General features: G+C 35.4%; 1 protein-coding gene across 1 annotated transcript in view; it reads left to right on the top strand.

Annotated features, from left to right (window-relative positions):
* The window catches only part of LOC144208083 (UNC93-like protein MFSD11), a 53,371-nt gene that overhangs the window by 25,137 nt on the left and 7,033 nt on the right, over positions 1–21,201 (top strand). Inside the window, exons 15-18 of the transcript XR_013328826.1 lie at positions 957–1,111; positions 12,025–12,097; positions 17,750–17,867; positions 19,040–19,106. The gene's annotated coding sequence lies outside the window, so the exon portion shown is untranslated. The remainder of the gene's footprint in view (positions 1–956; positions 1,112–12,024; positions 12,098–17,749; positions 17,868–19,039; positions 19,107–21,201) is intronic.

Genomic DNA, 21,201 nt, shown 5'->3' with positions numbered 1-21,201 from the left:
GACATTGTAGACCTAGTAAAAAAAATAGTATTGTCATACTGTTGATATGCATGTACTTTCCTACTTTTATTTTGAATACATTTAAACATAAATAGCAGCATTTCAAACGATGAAAAAAATATCCTCGCTAGACTTCTGCTAGTATTACACAATAAATACATAAAAGTATCTAAACTGAACATATATATCTTGTAAAATTAAGAATAACCAAAAAAATTAAATGTCTGCCCTATAATAGTCGATAATGTAGATAGAAAATTGGAACTCAAATCTGACTGTTGTATTACCATTTCATAGTTATTCCACCCAAAACAGTGCAACAAGGAACGCCCCCTTTTTTTTACAGGAATTCTGGTTGTGACATCACAACTGTAATTGATCTTCCAGTGCTGCGCTAGCTAGTTCTTTTTGTCAAAATAAGTGAATGGTCATACAAGAGAAAAACATGCCTATGATTAGCATATTACCAAGACTCCAAAAATATTTGCTATCTTCTATTTGTTGATTTTTTTTGTGGGTGTGGCCATAAAAAACTGAAAAAAAACAGTTAATTAGGATGTTATTTGATCCTTAACCATTTTCTGTCACTTTATATGTACCCAAAGTAATAGGTACTTCTACTGTAGTACTTCACAGCACTTTTAAGATACGAAGGCTTTGACTTACAAACATGGTCAGTGTTAATTACGACTCTTAAGTCAAGGTTGTCGTGAAGAACGTTGCAAATCCAATGAAAATACTGGAAATACAGTATTTGTATTCTATTTTTTCACTAGACGGAGTTCACCCAGCAGTCAGCGAGTGTTTTTTTAACACTTGTATTTTCGATTAAATGTTTCAGCTCTCCGCTATGTTTCATCGCGCATGGCTGCTGTCGCAATGTCCGCCTGTCACACATGTTCCCATGTTTGCCGGCTGACTTGTTTGCCTTACGCTTTCTTTTCTCTTCTCTTCAGGTTGTCTTGTCGAGGCTGTGGCTTGTACGTGTTTTTATTTGGCCCTCCCTCTGTCAAGACGTATTATCCCATATTATGACCGTGCAAATAAAAGTCTACAAAAAAGGCTTTTCTGCCGAGAGCGTTTCACGCCACGGAAGAATTTTCGTACCAAGGTGAGTGTGAAAGTGGAATACCAAAAAAAAAAAAGGTTAAAACAATGCTTTAGAACAAGGGTGTTAGATTCAGGTTGGTTTGCGGGCTGCTTTAACGTTAACTCGGACCATTTTTGATATAATATTTAGATTTTTTTAAAATAAATGGATTAAAAGAACTGGATTAAAAGCCCTAAATATTCAGTTTTTTATAGATCTAAAACAATGTTTATTTTAGCCTTTTTTAAATATATTTTTAGATTTTACAAAATTACTTTTGAACTAAAAACAGAAAAAAATGATTAAAAAATGACAATTATTGATTTAAAAGGGGAAAAATCAGGAAATGTAATATACATCTTTATTTTTCATTTTAATTTGATATTAAAACAGAAAGTCAGCACTTATGATTTACTTTCCCGGGCCAGACAAAATGATGCAGTGGGCCAGATTTGGCCCACGGGCCGCCACTTTGACACCTGTGCTTTAGACAATACACACTTGGCTATAAAAGAGCACTGAGAGTGATGGGAAAAGTTCGGAAGATAAAAAGGTTAAATTCAAACTTTGACTATGGAAAAAAAGGCCAGTTTTTACAGAAATCGGAGCAGTACTGACATTTTTAAGGAAAACTTAAGTAAAAAGTGAAGAAAAAAGATAAACGTGGGAAAAAAAATCCAAACAGATGATGTAATTTTTAACATTTCTCACAAAAACCCTCATTATATAAAAATCATCTCCTAAACCAGACTTACTTCCCGAATTCGATTAATTTTGCATGAGCTCATGTCGACTTTCCAACCAAATATTATGTCATTACGTGGTATAACTTATCCTACGAAGCGACTCCATTTCCAATGTGCATGAATAAATCAGTCCAGCAATTATCCAACAATGCTTTTAGGACTATTCCACAATTTTTGAGTGCTTTTGTAGCGTCCGCAAACGTCACATTTGCGACTTCTTAATGGACCCCTGTGAATCATCCGCAAGTACATGTCTCTTCGCCCCATAGTAAAGTGTCAAAACGAGTGTGATCACAAATGACGAGGCCACAAACTTTTACTGGCGCCACAAGTCTAATTCTCTCAAATCCTCTGCTGTCATTTTAAAGCATCCGCCATGTCATCATTACCAGTTTAATCGAGCTTATTGCCCCAATTCTACGAGTCCACTTGACGGGGCCTAGCGGGCTTCGATGTTTACGCCGTTTAAAACTCATTACATATGTTTCTAAGCAGCTTTCAAAACCCGTGGCGAGAATAAGAACACCGCCGCGGCGTCGCGACCATAGCCGTTATTTACAGGTCGCGAAACCGCGGTGACAAATAACGAGCGGCGCCATCTGGGCGACTTTGGCTCCCATTAGCCGGTAATGAACATTAGTGTCACGGAGAGGGTCAGCGAGTGGCTCCAGAGCCGCTTTTCGTTGGCTGGCTTCGCCCCTGGAGAACTCTCGCTTGCGTTCTTGCTCGCTAGCTTGCAGTCAAAGTGAGTGAATGTCAGCGTTATGGCACGAGGCTGAGACTGCATCCATTATGTCCTCCTGTGCAACTCCTGAGACAAAGTGCTGGCTTGACAACACACGCAGGACTCGACTTTTTCTCAACGGCGCTTGACAGTAGTACATAGCGTCTTCACTTAGTCATAGCACAACAGGAGCTATCTTAAATTGTTCAATGCTGTTGACAATGGTCTTATTTCATTAGAATTCGGGTGGAGGTTGTATGGTAGGTTGTTTCAAGTGTGTAATTTAAGGATTTTTGAAAGATTAATGTGATTAGAAGAGGGTTAGGGCGTCTGATATAATAACGGGTTTCATTTTTTTGGTGACTGAGCTTGTAACTCAATTTTATAGTATTAAAAATTGATTTTTCCTATTGAGGAAAGGAAAGGGAGATGTATGTAAATTACAGTGAAATGCCATTTTGTTAATTCTTCTAATGAAGAAAAACAGTTCTATCAATAATAATTTTACAAAGGGTCTTTAACCTAATTATTGCCATTAACAGCGGTAGATCATCCATTTTAGAGACTATTTTGCTCTTTAAAAACATACAAACATAAATTAAATGGTTAGTAACTACACTAAAAGCCCATTTTTTAATTGACAAAAAAATAATGAATGAGTATTATACGGGATTTGTAAAAAAAAACCCAACAAACTTTGCAATAATTTAATAAATAAATCTGTAAAGTTGGAATAGGCCTCTTCTCACCACAACAGTTGGCTGGAATAGGCTCTAGCACCCCCTACAACCCTTGTGAGGATTCAGAAAATGAACACATTAGTGTCCACTACACTCTAAATTACCCCAAACTATGATTGGTTGTCCTTTATCTCCTTGTGCCTTGTGATTGGCTAGCCACTGATTCATGGTGTCCCTTACCTGGTGCCTGTAGTTTGCTGGAATAGGCTCCAGCACCCCCACGATCCTTATGAGTTTCAGAAAATGAATGAATTAATGTCATATGGAGTAATATGACTGTCTTTTAGGGTGGGAGGTGACCCCCATGTCTCCATGGTGTATCAATAATGGACACCTTTATTTTTGCATTTGACAGAAACAGAAAATGATGTCAGATGAACTCTTGACAGAAGTGTAAAAAGAGTCTCAGTGTAGTAGTATAAGAGGAAGAACAAACTGGTGCCTTTCCGTGATGTCACGTCTACTTCTGAGTTGAGTGCCCCAAACAATGCATTATTTATGTGTGGGAGATGGTGTTGTTGATTTTTTTTTTTGTTGTGTTTTCTTTTGGTTTGACTGTGTAGGGAGCGCCCACTTTATGTACAAACGCTTGAGGGAAGCGCCTTTTTTTGCCTGGTTTTATAGCACTTTGCCTTGGCACATGCAGATTGTAGAAAGAGCAAAGGTGTGTAGCAAGGAGTTGAACACTTGATTTTTTTTTTTTTTTTTGCCTGGTGGCTATTTCCCATAATTGGCTGCTTCTCTTTCGGGCTTTTCTGCTCATTAAATGGTAATTACGATTCAGTACAGAGCTTTCTGTTGGCCTTTTGAAGGCTGTGATATCAATGAAAAGCAAGTTATATATATACCTATATTAAAATGTGTTCGTTTCAAAATTCAATATGTATTCACGTATCGTCTTAAAACTTTTTTTGGAAGTTGAAGTACTGCTACTACTGTTTAGTACTTGCTAACTAACGATGCACTTCTGACCAGTGTGGAAGTGCATGGGTTTACTGATTAGGGGATCGTTATGATTACAGATTGTAGAATGAATTATTCATTTATGATTTTTTTTAGAATGCACCTGAGTTGGTTGGTTGCAACTTTTTTTGTGGTTTTAGAGATGAACTTTTAAGAGAGGTTTGCTAAAACATCAACATCATTTCCAGGGCATGGATTATTCAAGAAAAACACATGAAATCTGCATACGGCGCCCTCGAGTTTCAGTGCAACTGATGTGTCAAATCATATTGCATTTACTGAGAAACGTGATGGTGCGTGAACCTGTTGAGAATTTAATTCATTTAAGATTCTCCTCCCCTTTTAACACTCGTATTAAGGACAAAATGAATCAGAATGGAAAAACTATATTCACCATGCCAACAAATCACTATTATTAGCTATGACTAATAGTTCGCCAGACTTCTCAAGCTAATTATCTAACCGACTACTGCATATAACTATGACAACAAAATATAATGTACTCAGATGTTTGGTCGCCGGGCGTTTGGTCGCCCGGATGTTTGGTCGCCCGGACGTTTGGTCGCTCGGATGTTTGATCGCCCAGACGTTTGGTCGCTCGGATGTTTGGTCGCCTGGATGTTTGGTCGCCCGGACGTTTGGTCGCCGGACGTATCTACTGTTGAAACCAGTTCTCAAAATTATATTCACACATTCAAAGGCATTGTCTAACAGGCATAATTTCTACAAACAAATATGCAAATGAAAAACCTTCTGCCATGCTTAGCACATCACTAAATTTCTATAATTGAATAATCTTATGCTCACTTTAAGCCTGGTTTAAATTAAATGATCAAAAGCAAGAATACAAACTCGCCTGCACGAAGGCAAGCCAATATATTCCAGTAGAAATCTACTATCTACTTTACATAGCATAAAAATATGTTTTTTTTTTACCATGGAATGAGCGGTTTTAGCCCCTCCACATTTCGCTCTCCCAGCAGGACTAAATATGCCCGGGGCTTCCAATGGGAATCCCCACAGGAAGCCCAGCTGTCATCGGAATTCTTGTTAGGACAAACTTTTTGGTGAGATAAAAAAAATAAGAAAAGAAAACAAAAAAAAAACCCAAATCAAGTTGATAAAAAAAACCTAGTAATAATGTCACATTTAGCAGCTAATCAGTGGCAATGCATTTCCCGAAACTAAATTAAAAAAAACCTTTTAACTTAACTCTTCCCTTTTAAATTTAATGAAAAGAACTAGTATGTATTCCATTTCAGTATCCATGTCCTCCACAAATCCATCTCTACCCCGAGATTTCCAATTAAAGCTTCATTTTCTACGCTGTGACCACACATTCTTTCACCTAATGTTGTACAACATGGTTTTCGCACCTGCGTGTTGTTGTTGCTGGTGTAAAACAAAAAAAGCTCATCCAAAGTGGCAGCCTGTTAACAAGAAGCGAGAGCACGAAGAGGCCATGCGGTGGCGAGATGAGAACGCCATTTAAATTTCACGCCAAGGAAGGGTTTTGACGTGGCGCGCCGCTATAGTCATGCAAATTCACAGAAGCGAGGTGCATTGATTAGTGCGCCTCTCGCAGGAATGGATGTGCATTCCGAATGTCTATTCAATAACATCCTGAAGTTGTGTTTCCAGGAATGGTAATGACAGTAAAAGAATATGTACAAGGTCTCTTTTAATATTTTATTCTTTCATATTTTGAAGATGAGGACTGGTTGTCAAGTTTAGATGAATTGGATGTCTATTGTTGTCAATGACAGACTATGATGACCATGATATGAAAATAAATTTACCGTATTTTTATGACTATAAGGCGCACTCTCAATGAATGACATATTTAATTTTTTTCCATATATAAAAAACACTGGATTATAAGGCTATTTTGCCTATTTTGGAGTAAATTTCCGACTTTTAAGAGCGCCTTATAGTCCTGAAAATACGGTATTTTAATTTAATTGATATATTATTAGCTTATACTCTGTAGTTATTTTATTAATGGAAAAAATATTTTGAAAATACAATTATTGGTACGTTTGGGAACGTAGTTTCAACTAAACGCGGGAAAGCAATTAATTTATTAAATCAATAAAAAATATAGAGGATTTAGAGATAAATAACAATACTAAAACTGACATAGCAAGATAGCATGAAGTAGACAAGGCGGACGATCCGACAAAGATTGGCAAACACACGGGGTTTAAATACACGGACACGAGTTGATTACAAAACACACATGAAGTAGTAAATAGTTTGCCTTTTTATTTAATATTATAATTCTAGTTATCCATATTTACTGGGAGCAGCTCTATTTTGGATCAAGTTTTGCGTTTCAGCAGGACAACAATAGACGTCCATTTTTTTGAATGTTTAGCACCATTTTGCTAGCCAATGAAGTACTAAATGAATGGAAGAAAAAAAAATAATTACATAATGCATGATAGAGTTAAGTATAGGCCACATTTGCATGTACGTAGTATTTCTTAACTGGATCGGATTTCAGCTAATTTGCTTCACAGTTTGTCCTCCAACTCACTTCATTTAGGACCTAACATTTCCATTTTTGAAAGAAAAGACTAAAACAAAGCAAAGTATTCTGAATACCATGTAATTTTGACTTAATATTTCAGTCATTTTCATAGCCGGGTTCATTGTTTCAGTCCGATTTCTTGCTAGCAAAGACGTGAGCGAGAACCCAATCTACAACCATGATGGTCATTTTGATTAATGACCAGCTACAGATTAAATTCTTAGCAATTAAAGCCGCTCGGTAATTATGCGGCGACATCAGCCGACACTCACTGCAAAGGAGTCGGTCGGGGGGGTGTATAGGGAGTTCATTTAAGATTTATTTCCTTATTGATTAATTAACAGAATCCTATTAACAAGGTTCTGTTCATTTACAATTAACTGAATACCATTATCAATTCCCTCATCCACTTTACTTCTTGTCCAAAGTCAGGAAAACGATTTCACCTTGTTGATGGCAAAGCATTTACGCCAAGTGTTATCACGCTCAGGAGGACTTGAGGCTTAAATAAAAAAATAAAAAAAAATGATAACGCCGCCATTAATTTGCCATCTCTAGAAAAGGGCATCAGTGATCTGTGAAATCACTTTGTTCGTTTGAGGTACTTGCACTTTCTTTTCATTTACGTCTAATAATGACTTAGATTATGCAAAAAAATATTCTTCCCGGGCATCTGCGGGATGTCGGACAACGACATTACCCGTTTAATTCCGCCCAAAAACCTTAAATATCTTCCATTTTTAAACTCATCATTCAGAAAAGCAACAATATCCTGTTGTTTTCTGACCTGGTGCTTCAAATACTTTTTATTTTTTTTGCTGTTTTGGGTAACGTTCAAGCGCTCTCATCGACTACATTTTCATTTTTATTATTGTCAACGTTCAGTTGTGCTCACGCATTTTTTTACGGCACCCCGGGAAGTCTCCACTCCATCTATTGTTTCTCGGCTTCTGCTCTTGTGTGGGAAGCGTGAGATGCACAACAACTACTTTTTTCATTCTAGCGGTGCAACTTTATAACTTTCACGCAATTAAATTACATAACATAGCTTTTCTTTTGTGCCCTGGGCAGACACAGACACACATATATCTATTATATGTATCATTTGTTTATCAAATAACTTTAGATAGAAAAGAACCCTAATAGTCAACACAACTAGTATCAACTATGTATCAATTTTTTTGTATGCCCCAAAATAAGATTGCACCCAGAGAGCTGGTTTCAACAGTACTTAGATATTAAACAGTATTTAGATATTAAACAGTACTTAAATATCAAACTGTACTTCGATATTAAACAGTACTTAGATATTAAACTGTACTTAGATATTAAACAGTACTTAGATATTAAACTACTTGGATATTAAACAGTACTTAGATATTAAACTATTTGGATATTAAACAGTACTTGGATATTAAACTGTACTTCGATATTAAACAGTACTTGGGTATTAAACAGTACTTGGATATTAAACAGTACTTAGATATTAAACAGTACTTAGATATTAAACTGTACTTGGATATTAAACAGTAGTTAGATATTAAACAGTACTTAGATATTAAACAGTATTTAGATATTAAACAGTACTTAGATATTAAGCAGTAATTAGATAATAAACAGTACTTAGATATTAAACAGTACTTTTTAAACTTCTCTCGACCAAAAGACTGGCAACCAAACGTCCGTTCACGAATGATTTTTGCTTTTTTGAGCCTCCTGTTTGTGCACCATTTAATATACCTCTGCTGTTTAATTAAACAGCAAAATATGGTATGTACTTATTGAATGTCCAACTAATTAACAAATAGCTTTGGACAAGTAATATAAAATCACCAGGCCATTGTACAGTTCTTTGAAAAATACAATGCCTGTCTTCTATTAGAATCTACTGTTAAAAAAAGAGAAATATGTCCCTTTGGGCACAATTCATAATCATATGCCGCAGAGTCCTAATTATTGTTCGGTAAGAAAATTATTGTACCCTTTGCTGAGCTGTGGGAAATTGGTATCAAGTGTATAAAAGTAGCAACTTTAAAGGTTCCACCCTAGCGACAAGACCCTGAAAAGCCCAACAACGATTTAGTTAGTGTCTAATAAGCTCCACTATGCACTGTGACCCGCCTCATTATTCAACTACAAGAGTACTAGTTTCAACTTATTCCAGAATAAAAAAAAATACTTATATGTTCCCAAGCTGTAGATGGCAGGCTGTAGGCAATGCCAAGACTCTTAAAAGTACAATAATGTTTTTTTTTCAAGTCACTGACTTTAATATTGTAAACAAAGGTTAGACATTCATTCCATTGAGTATTGAGCACCCAAATAAACTCCACACTTGCATTTTTGGGAAGGATTTTTTTTTTTTAATAGAGCATACAATTTAAAGGGACATTTGGTCACTTTCTGTATTGCTTCATTGCAAGTGTTGCGGGGGTGCTGGAGACAAACCAGCACAAATACGGACAACTATGGTGATATGGAAAATGAATATATGTACTAAGTAGCGTTTTTTTGACGTTGTTGTTGTTAGTTGTGTGTACAGTATTAACCCTAACAACTATTTGTTATACTTGTCAATTTAGGCCAATTGTTCCCCTTATTAATAATTGCAATTCCCCTTATTTAGCGCAAAAAAAAAACAACTTACAAATGCAAACGTGCACATATTTACTCATAATAGGGTGCACTTAAAGATTTAAAAATATATTGCAGACGCGCTGTATTTATATAGAGAAAAGTGCATATTTTGTTTAAAGCAGGTATGTCAAAGTGGCGGCCTGGGGGCCAAATCTGGCCCGCCAAATCATTTGGAGTGGCCCAGGAAAGTAAATCATGAGTGCCGACTTTCTGTTTTAGGATCAAATTAAATGAAGAGTATAGATGTATATTACATTTCCTGATTTTCCTCCTTTTAAATCAACAATTGCAATTTTTTAATCCATTTTTTCTGTGTTTTTAGTTCAAAAATCTTTTTGTAAAATCTACAAATATATATATAAAAAACAAAAATAAACATTGTTTTAGATCTTAAAAAAATGAATATTCAGGGCTTTTAATCCTGTTCTCTTAATCCATTTATAGAAAAAAAATCCTGTAAAAAAGTTGTTATACGGCATATGCAATCTGAAATAATCTAAAAACATATAAATTGACAGTTGTGATACCCATGGTTGACAGGCCAAGCCATGTATATTCCTGCTAGATACAAAAAAAAAGCCATTTTTCTTCAACAAAATCCTTCCTGGCTAATGCTGAAAGAAGCACAATTTACCCCCGACGCTGCCGGAAAAAAAAAAAAAAAAAGTGCAAGCCTTTCGGCTGTACCCTCCAACAAGACTCCTGGGATCGCTCTCTTCTGTTATAAGGAACGCGCCCTCCATCCACTACACTTTTCTAATTAAAACCTTTGGGAATGACTTTTGAGCCCCCACGAGTTAAGAAAACAACAAAAAAAGATGCATACATGTTGTAGGAAAAGGCCGAGAGGCTCAATAGATTACTCACTGTGAAAAACAATGCGTGCTGTACGGATGGGAAAAAAAGCATGTCGACTTGCATAGATTGTCACCGTGGTAACGCATTGATTTTCCTTTGAATATCGCTATGGCGAACGCCTGACTCTTAATAGATGAAGACGAAGGACGTTGTTTTTAACGCTACGTCGAGTCGGTAAAGGGAAGGTCAGAGTCGGGATTTTTATTAATGAGGTTTTTGGGACAAATGAAGGATTACGTAAATTCAAGGGATTGTTTTACAGGTAATCGGACGTTTGGTCGCCGGTCTTTTGGTCGACGGTCAAATGGAGAGTTTACTGTTGGAATCAGCTCTCAAAATTATATTCATGAGGGAGAGTTTAATATCTAAGAGAGAGAGTTTAATATCTAAGTACTGTTTATTATCTAAGTACTGTTTAATATCTAAGTACTGTTTAATATCTAAGTACTGTTTAATATCTAAGTACTGTTTAATGTCTAAGTACTGTTTAATATCTTAGTCAGACATGGATAAACTACGGCCTGCGGGCCACATTCGGCCCGCCAACGTTGTCCAAATAATGTATTTTTTTGTTTTTCCCCAATATGGCGCCGTCACGTGGAAGCCAGTGGCAGTAACTCTGTCCACTCTTATTTGTTTTTCGTGTTTTATAGCCCCTTCTCTCTTTTTTTTTTAAATTTCATTTTAATATTTCTTAATACATTCCTTTTTACTTGACTTTGTACTTTATACTTTAATGATGAGTGATAAGTATGTTCATACTTGAGTCCTTTTTTTCTGTTTATGTTTCATATGTACTATTAACGGATGCACTTTTTTATATGTATCGTATCTTGTGCTGACCCGGCCCATCTGGCACATTTTTAAAGTCAATGTGGCCCCCAGGGCCCAAAAGTTTGCCCACCCCTGATCTAACTACCGGCGACCAAGAGACCGGCGACCAAAAGGGACCAAAAGACCGGCAACCAAACGTCCGGTCACGATTTTACCTCATTAAACACATTGAGAAAGCTCCTATGGCAAGATTCAATATCCTCAAAATCCCCATCGTAAAACCCCTTGTTACGATACCGTGCTCGGACGTATTTTGAACATTTTCTCGGTAACAAGTCCAACCTGTCCAACGTGGTGAAGAAAATTAACGAGGGGATTCATGACAGGAATATTTCCCGTTGAGATAAATGACAGTTACAACAAACTCACCTTGACAGCGACTTTAAAAAAAAATGAACGGAAATAATTAACGCTCTCGGCAGTCCGATTCTTTTGATTATGTCGAGTTTAAAGAGTTTTAATTGCACGTGTTTTAATATTATTCAGCAGTTTTGGCAGCTTCATCGTTGGTTCTTCTTCTTTAAAATGACAACAAAACAATGACAGCCAGTCTTGGTAGTTTTTCTCATGTGTGTGTGTGTGTAGGTGTGTGCGGGGGTGTACTCATGAAAGTTTGAAAATGAAATTGTCTGGCAGAACAACAAGAACTAGTTCTCTCAGCAGAGATTTCACATTAGCAACTCTGAGGTCAGGCGAAGGCACGGCGAGGCGCTTTAGGCTAAATAAGTGACTTACTGGCAGAAAAACAAGCTTGTTACTGCACAACATATCCAAATGACGGCAGTTCGAATAAAAACAGAGCTAGAACTACTGTTTTTTTTTCATTGACCGCATAAAAACATATTAATTTCAATTGTACATGCTGAAAATTAAAATGTGTTTCTTTGTATTCTTTTCAGGGCACTTGTTTTACCAGTGATGCTAGTAGCCGTCCAATAAATTTTGACAGGGAGATGTCACAGTCGTCCAAAGGTATTTGATGAATTTTATATTTTTAAAAAAATCTACTGAAGAGGTTATTTTAACTTAGGGGTGGGCTAATTTTTCGGCCCGGGGGCCACATTGACTTTGAAAATTTGACAGATGGGCGGGGTCAGCACAAGATATGATACATATAAAAAAGTGCATCCGTTAAGAGTACATATGAAACATAAACAGAAAAAAAGGATTAAAGTATTAACATATTCATCACTCATACTTAAAGTAAAAAGTATAAAGTACAAAGTAAAGTAAAAAGGAATGTAGCGTCAAGAAATGTTAAAATGTCATTTAATTTAATTGCATTCATGTTGTTGTTATTAGAAGTCACTAATATCATTAAAATAAAAAATAACTTCATAGTGTTTTTGAGGGCCATAATCATACATAAAATCTCATTAATAGCATTCATGAAAAATAGGAGTAATAATTCCTGCTATACTATAAATGTCTTAAATGTTTTTTCATAATTATTTTTTATTAAGTATTGTAGACTGTCAATTAAAGGGTTAAATAATATAAAAAGTGTTCTTGAGGGCCATAATCATACTTAAAATCCCATTATTAGTACCCATTTAATCAAGATTATATACATTTATCCACAATCCATTGAATTTTATACTCACACATTCATCAGCTAATGAAAAAAACTACACATTTTGACCCTAAAAGTGAATTAATCACCCATTCAACTGTATTTAACACAATTATCCTTTCCCCAATTAATGATATCTGTGTTATTCCACTATGATGGTCAAGTACCAACACTGCCTCATCCACTGTGTCGCCAACCCCCCCCCCCCCCCTCCCCCAAAAAAGTCCCTAGTTCATTTGCCATCCAACTTTAAGCAGTCCTTATTTAATTGTAGCAGCCATCGTGATTTAAAGGTCGACCGGGGGATAATTAGGCTGACTCAGCCCCCCGGTTACGCCAATAGTGGAGGAAGCCTATTGATTTAAAGAAGATAAGGCAAGGCAGTAATAGAGTGTCCCTTTAACTCACACGCCGCCACCACCACATCATTTTCCTGCTCCGTTATTACCTCTACCAGGAAAAGGAACCACAAAAAACTTTTTGTAGCTTTTCCTGACACAATTTTATGGCTTATTTCAACAGTATTTCATTTATTCCTCATCGATCTAAGGTACATTTTAGCTATAGCTAACTGGAATAAGCTCCAGCAACCCCCATATGAGGATAAGTGAACGGAAAATGAATTATGTTATGAGAAATAACTATATCTCATAAAAAAAATCATGGTATTCTGTAACTTATGTCACCCGTTGCTCTCTAATTAGCCTTTAAAAATATATATATTCATAACATAAGGAGTGGAAAAAAATGTCTGCCACAGGAGGACTTATGAATATTTAATGAAGCACCAGGTTGACTCAGTTGTTGTTATTTTTTTATTTTTTTTTTAGTGGTGGTGGTTGATAAATTCTGATTATAGGACGAAATGACTGTGCTCTATGATGATAAATGAGGCAGTATGCATACAGCAAAAGAACCTTTCGCAATGCATTTGTCATGGAAAAGTCCAGCATATCCAACCAATTGTGGAAGAATTTGAAATAGGATATATTTGCCATGATTTTACCACCAGAGTGCTGCAAAAATAGAAAAATATGTCATTTTATATTCTGTATAGTTCTGCAATCAGTATTTTTGCATCTTATCCTTGCTCAAAGTCAAATTTTAAATAATTTAAATACTCATTTTATTGACTTTTAGGTGCCCTAACCTATTTTCATTAATTTTTTGAACTGCTTATTTTCACAAGGGGTGCAGGGGGTGCTGGAGCCAAGAGGTTTGGTTTTGGTTGAGGAAGTTGAAAGGCTATTTTTGATTAGTTGTGTATACAACTTGAATTTATCTTATTATGTGTCGCTAAGTGATTAATTGCAGAAAACTGAAAAAAAACATCAGTTTGTGTCAATGTGATGTATATATATATATATTTTTGTTATTATTATTTTTTTCATCATAGTGAACTGAAGTCCGCATTTGCATTTAGAATAATGTGTTATGTTAATTATCTGTTAATTATAGTAAGACTCACCCTCATATATATATATAGATAAAAATGGATTTTATTTGAATAATTGTCAAGTCAGTGGCATAAAGTGGACTTTGTATAGATACTTTTATATCTAAAGTAATTGCAGCCCCTTGGCCCTGTAAAAAAAGTACTTTTGCTAAGAGACAGGTGGCGCTATGCCTAATTACAGCCCACATTTAATACAGTTCTTTTATTTTTGTTTCTAAATTACTCTCATACTGCAACACCACCTCACAGGAGGCATAAATGTAATGAGAAGACCGAAAACAAACAATGAAACAACAGCTTTGCGACTATTACCGCATCATTTAAACTCCAAAATCCACACAACTACCTCGGCCAATAGTATTACACATTAAAACAAATTAACAATAATACACAACGAAGATAAGTAATAATAAATACCCCGGGCCTCTAAGCAACCATAAAAATGAATAAAAAAACACGAAAACTCTTCCAGAACGGACAGTTGAACAACAATAATTGAATTGCTAATCACGGAATGAGATGAAAGGAGAGCGAGGACGAAGAACGGTGGAAACAATCCAGCTTCGAAAAAGATTTCTAGTGTTTAATTGCATGACATTTGACTTTGCATGCCAGTTTTTTTAAGAAGGAATGCTCTTGAAAGGTAGAAATGGGAATATATACCCAAAATTGGCGACGACATCAAGAGAAACCGAAAAAAAAAACACGGCGTTCTCCCAAAAGCCGCCAGCCGTGCCAGTTGGTAAAAGCTCCCCTCTGCACTGTAATTCCGCTGCCTAATTTATTGGATTCGGATGTACTTGATGTCTCTCTAAATAGACAGTGACAAGCTAATTATAGTTTCGGTAAAAGCGGAACAACACAGTCTAAAAGGAAGGAAGGGAGGGGGTCTTTGATTTTAAAGTGTCATTGTCATTCTGAGGTGACCTTCGACCTTGTTTAAAGGTGGTCAAGTGGGTTTTTTTTACGTTGACCTTGGACTCTCCCGTGGGTCCAAGGTTGGGGTCGGTGGCTATTATATAACTCGGCGGGTGGAGTGACTTTTTCGGTCATTTTGGGGGGGAAAATAGGGCCGAAGATGTTGGGATTTGTTTATAGCAAGTACGTTGCTTGGAAACATTTAATTTTGCATCTAGATTGAAATTGATTTGGTTATTTTGTGCATTGGCACCCCTGAGGAACACTCTCTGCTTACAAGGACATTGAAGACGTAATAGAGGAAATAGGTTTTTGGTCAAAAATAGGGAGGAAGACATGGGGAAGAAGAAAAAAAATGATGTTCTTATGGAGTTGGGAACATTTTTACTAACAATTTTATATTGGGAAAGATTGCTTTTGGAGTTACTCAGCTCTTACTCGTTTGTGTTTTTTTAATATCCGACAGTGGTGTTTTTTTTGTTTTTCCATATATAAGGCGCACTGGATTATAAGGCGCACTGTCTATTTTGGAGAAAATTTAAGACTTTTAAGTGCATCACATGACTTGAAGCGTCCGGATTTGTCAGTTGGCCACCATTGCTCGAGGTCACCAAATCGTGTCTCTTTAATCCAAGAGAAAAAAACAAGTGTGGAGGTGACTCTTCCTACGTGTTTAGGTGCAGCCTTGTGCAGCCTTGCGCGACACCACAGGGGCGAGAGAGGTGGATCAAATCAGACAGAGGAGTTGACCCGTTAAGCTTGAGGGTCACTCGTAAAAAGGTCGAGTAGCAGATGTGATGGCCGACACGCGCAGCATGTTAGCAGATGTTTAGCACTGTCGTACTTGGCTTGCTTAACAAAAGCACGCAGTAGATCATAAAGTTTATTTCAGTTTTTTATGCATGTATTTTTTTATGAAAGACAAAGGCTTTTTGGGGACACACTGGGATTTAAATGTCATTTTTAGTGCCGTTCTTATTGGACAACTGGGGTAGATTTTGTAGTTAGGGTTATTTTTTTACCTCCCCGTACTTGACAAACTTTTAGTTTAAATTAATATATATATATATATATATATATATATATATATATATATATATATATATATATATATATATATATATATATATATATATATATATATATATATATATATATATATATATATATATATATATATATATATATATATATATATATATATATATATATATATATATATATATATATATATATATATATATATATATATATATATATATATATATATATATAATATATAAATTGGTCATTTTTTGATATTCGATGGAAGAACCAATAAGAAATAAACATCACAATATTTAGGAAAGTCCTTAACATTGAAATATATTTTTTTTATTAACAAGGCTTCTAAAAGAAGGAATAAACACCTAAAAAAATGGTCTACGTATACAAGTATTCCATCAAAATATGGATTTTACACTTAACATTTATACTTAAGATTTTCCTTCATCACTGAGTGTTGTTGAGAAAATTATTATATCCAGTTGTCAAATTTTGGTGCTTATTGAAATCCAGATTGTTTGGCCTCAACTCTTCCAGCAAAGTTTTAATCCGTTGTCACAAGTTAATGAATTTGGTGGCTGCTTTTGTCCCATTTCAATGCACTTTGCGTCAATCTAATTCACTGATGGGTGGCACTGAAACACCTCATTGAAAACATCTCCACTTATTGTCCCTCTTTCAATCAATGAAAACGCTGAAACACAAACAGAGAGCCGAAAATGAACTATTGCCCAAATCAAAAGCTCATAATTGAATTTTTTTCAAATGGGATGTCACAAAGGATCCCCACCAACGTCTTAGAGGTCGCCAAAAACCTTTCACCTTCACTTTAGTCAACAATTTTTCACAAATTCTTCATCACCCACATAATTAAACGGCCTTCGCCCTCATTTTTTGAGTGATTGTTTGGAGTTTTTAGACTAGGAACAATTCACAAGGACATCACGAAAAAAAATACAGAGCTTTTCAAAAATGACACTGATTTTTGATGATAATCACAGCGTCGTGATTTAATAACGCTAGAAAAGATCAACCTGACTTTCCCCCAAAAAATGATGCTCTGATTAAAGGATGAGAACAATGGTTCCTACTCTTGTCTTCTCTGCGCAGCAGCCATCATATGGCGCGTAGTAAATAAAATCCAAACTTTTATTTTTTATATTTTCTTTACCCTTTCCCCATGATGGGGCCATTTACGCAGTAGCCAGTGGCAGTAGCTCTGTCCACTCTTATGTTTTTTTGTGTTTTATAGCATGTTTTTCATTAAAAATTAGAGGGAAAATCGACCTACTGCCATAAGCAGGGGTGATACTGGCGAGCAATGATGATGTCACTCACACTGGTACTCAATGAGCTCAGGGAGGTTGTCTTTCTGCCCAAACCAACAAAAAATTAGACAAAACTTTGGATGGGGAATCATTTTTTTAATGATAATTCCCGAATTTGCAGTCAAAAAAAGGCCTAGTCTCTGATAAATTTGGTAGGAAAGTATTTTCAATAGAAATCGACTCTTGGATTTATAAAATAGGAATAAATGATTATATATTAAACATGTTTTTTCTTGATTTTTGTAATTTTGCGGTAAAGGATTTCTTCCTTTATGCATCCAATGAATGGATTTGCCCTTTCGCAGGTATTTGTGGACTCGCCTGACAGAGTTTAGGGATTATCGAAGCAAAGTGCCACGTTGCCATGGTTACCAGTCAGGCTCCGCCGCGCTCTCTACGTCAAGGATGCTTTCTTTGTTGGCCGTAAGTATCACACTAATCGGAAATAGGGGGGAAAAAACCCGAGAAGTACACGTTTGCCGAATATAGAGAAAGATAGTCCGTCATTATTTGCAGTTTATTGAGCATTACTACTTTTTTGTGGTCTAATTGCTTTTTTTTTAGTTTTTCAATGGGGAAAACCCACACAGCAGTTTTTTTTTTTTACCTAATATCATCATCGTATTTGACAGAGTATGTTTCATCGGCGTCCAATTGGAAGATACTTTTGTGATTTACTTGCAGAGAAGTCGGCGTAACTAATTAATGTTTTGGTGGAAAAGAAACACTGAAGTGATGGCGATGTTAAAATCTTAAAATTGAAGGGTGGTTGGCTGTGTAAATAAAACACTCTTTTGTGATTTGCTGAAAGCTTTCATTAATGTTTTACAAAACTAAGATGTTATGTTGGAAATTAGACCAGGCTTGAGGAGTTGATCGAGGGAAAACTGATTTTTTTATTGCGTTTTTTTGTTTATAAGGCACTTTTTGAGCAATAGAGGTCTTTATTTTTTCTTTATTTTTTAACAGGTGATTTTAATGGCACTTAAACATGAGTATATTCCTTCTTAAAAGGATTAAATGTGTATTATTGGGCATTTTTTTTCATGAATTGCCATTGACTGACTTAAATTATCACTTTTTATCACACTCAATTATCACATTATTAAAAAAAACAACAAAAAATGCAACAATAACAATTACAATAACAATTTCAATGTGATTGGGTTTAAATAAAGTTTCATGGATTGAACGTGTATTGTTGTCAATGGCAGGCAACAAGTTAAATAGTAGGAAATATTAACAACACCAACAAATACAAAATAAAAATAAAAATTTTATAGTGTAATTGGGGGCCATATATATATAACTTTTTTCCTTTTAAATTCATTTTAATTACATTTACATCAATAAAAACAAACAAATCATTAATATATCTTCCTCTGAGTATCTGGAGTACCGCTAGGGGGCACAAAAGCAACTGGCTCCCCAATCTGTTCACCTGCTGCTCTTTTTTCTTCTTGTATTTTTTTCCCAGGTATCCCATAATCATGTGTGCATCGATCTAAAAACTAAGCATGCTGTCCAGTTAGCATAAATCCCCCAAATTTTGTTTTATTTCATGTTTTAATGTCATTTTCTTTCATTTCTTTAAGTTCATGCTTCTCCTGCACAACTGGCTTGCAGCTGTGGCTTGTTAAGTCTCAAGATTTCACCCCCAAAGTAAGTGCATTACATTTCTAAATGTTTGAGGCTTAAAAAATGATGCATTGAGTTGATATTTATCATAAATATTGCACAGATAAATGGAATATAATTATCTTATGGAGAACATTGTGCAAAATATTCACTTTAGGAGCTTGTTTGTGGAATATTATCTATTCAGTTTAGGAGCTTGTTTTGTGGAATTGTTTGTGTTTGTATCATTACTTTTCACTGCACATGAATTAATTCAAACCTGTAAGGATTTATAATCATCAAAAATATGGATTTGGTAATGTTTTTGGATTAACTAGTGTTTAGAAATTGCAGCAATTAAGACTTAAATGAGTCTTTGATGGATACCAAGCAGAAAATGTTTTAATTTAATGAATTTTGCTTGATAATAACATAAAATGTCAGTAAAAGGGAGTCAATACTATGTAGTTTTACTATCTGAAGTATAATAGATCAAGGATTTTCCAAAAGAATCAAATACCAGCTCAAAAATGACATTAATAGAAGCCTGAATGTGACTTTTTGACCTCCTGAACGCCGCTTCTATTGAGCGCTAAAAGCTGCAAGTTCTATTAACAACGTCCACACAAATCAGACGGCAGGTCAAAGAGGTCAAAGCCATCCCTCGCCATCAACAATCACATCTTGTACTACCTTTTTTGACTTCTTTGGAAATATTGATCGTACAATGAAAAAAAAAAAAACTATTCCCAACAACTATCCTATTACATTTAAGCGTGATATGGCCAAATGTCAAATCTAGACTAGCGAGTATGTGTCACTCACAAGCAGTTTTTGTTGAATTTTGAGTTATTTTCAGGCAGAAAACACCAAAACAAACATTAAACGTTTATATCTGATCAAATTCCAATAGATAATACTTCTCCTTTGCAGAAAATTTCTGGAAATGTTTGAAAACATGTCGTACAACCTCGCATTTTCTAGTACAGGTGTCAAAGTTGCGGCTCGGGGGCCAAATCCGGCCCGCTACATCATTTTCTGTGGCCCGGGAAATTTAGTTTTTTAATGGCAGTTTGTGGAAAATTTAGAAATTTAATGGTTTTTCAATGGCAGTTTATACATTTAATTTTGCAGTAAATAAATTTTTAAACCTGATTTTTTTTCTACAAAAAACTTGGATGATTCTAAGTCACATCCCTTTATTTTTTAGTATTTATTTTTGGTTTAAATGGTTTAAAAAAGATTTTTAAAAAAAGTTTGGACAACTCTTACGGAGGGTCACGCTTACCGAATACATTTTTGAAAAATAAAGTTAATGTCGTTAATTTACCTGAGTTCTTGGCAAGAACACCTTCATTTACAATAAATGGACGAGTTGGACAAAAAAAAAATGGGGTGCATGCGCGTGTGGGAAGATTTACAAGTAATGATTCATTTGCACATGAGAGAAGTGATATATGAGCAGGCACCGAGAGGATATTGGTGCAATGTCAGCACCGAGGCGGCGCAGGTGCGATATGAGCGAGGGTGCGCGGGCCTGGAAATAGGCCACCTTTGTGGGAGAAGCGCAGTGGGGGAAAGAAAAGAGAAAAAAAAGAAAGAAAAATAGTGTTTGATCAGGTGCGTGACAAAGCAGTAGGACGCCAGGTGAGCTCATCTTTTTCCTATTTCATATCTCAAACATTCTGTTGTTAGTCTTCTAAAGAAAAATGACCAAATAAAACCGTGACTGGACGTTTGGTGGCCGGTCAAATGTACTTGGATATTAAACAGTACTTTTATATTAAACAGTACTTTGATATTAAACAGTGTACTTCGATATTAAACAGTACTTTGATATTAAACAATACTTAGATATTAAACAGTACTTTGATATTAAACAGTACTTTGATATTAAACAGTGCTTTGATTTAAAACAGTACTTCGATTTTAAACAGTACTTCGATTTTAAACAGTACTTCGATTTTAAACAGTACTTCGATATTAAACAGTACTTCGATATTAAACAGTACTTCGATATTAAACAGTACTTCGATATTAAACAGTACTTCGATATTAAACAGTACTTCGATATTAAACAGTACTTCGATATTAAACAGTACTTCGATATTAAACAGTACTTCGATATTAAACAGTACTT

This window comes from Stigmatopora nigra, chromosome 15, assembly GCF_051989575.1.
Source record: "Stigmatopora nigra isolate UIUO_SnigA chromosome 15, RoL_Snig_1.1, whole genome shotgun sequence".
In the NCBI taxonomy this organism is placed as follows: Eukaryota; Metazoa; Chordata; class Actinopteri; order Syngnathiformes; family Syngnathidae; genus Stigmatopora; species Stigmatopora nigra.
Note: the sequence above shows the minus strand (reverse complement) of the source record. Positions and strands in the feature narration are given on the sequence as shown.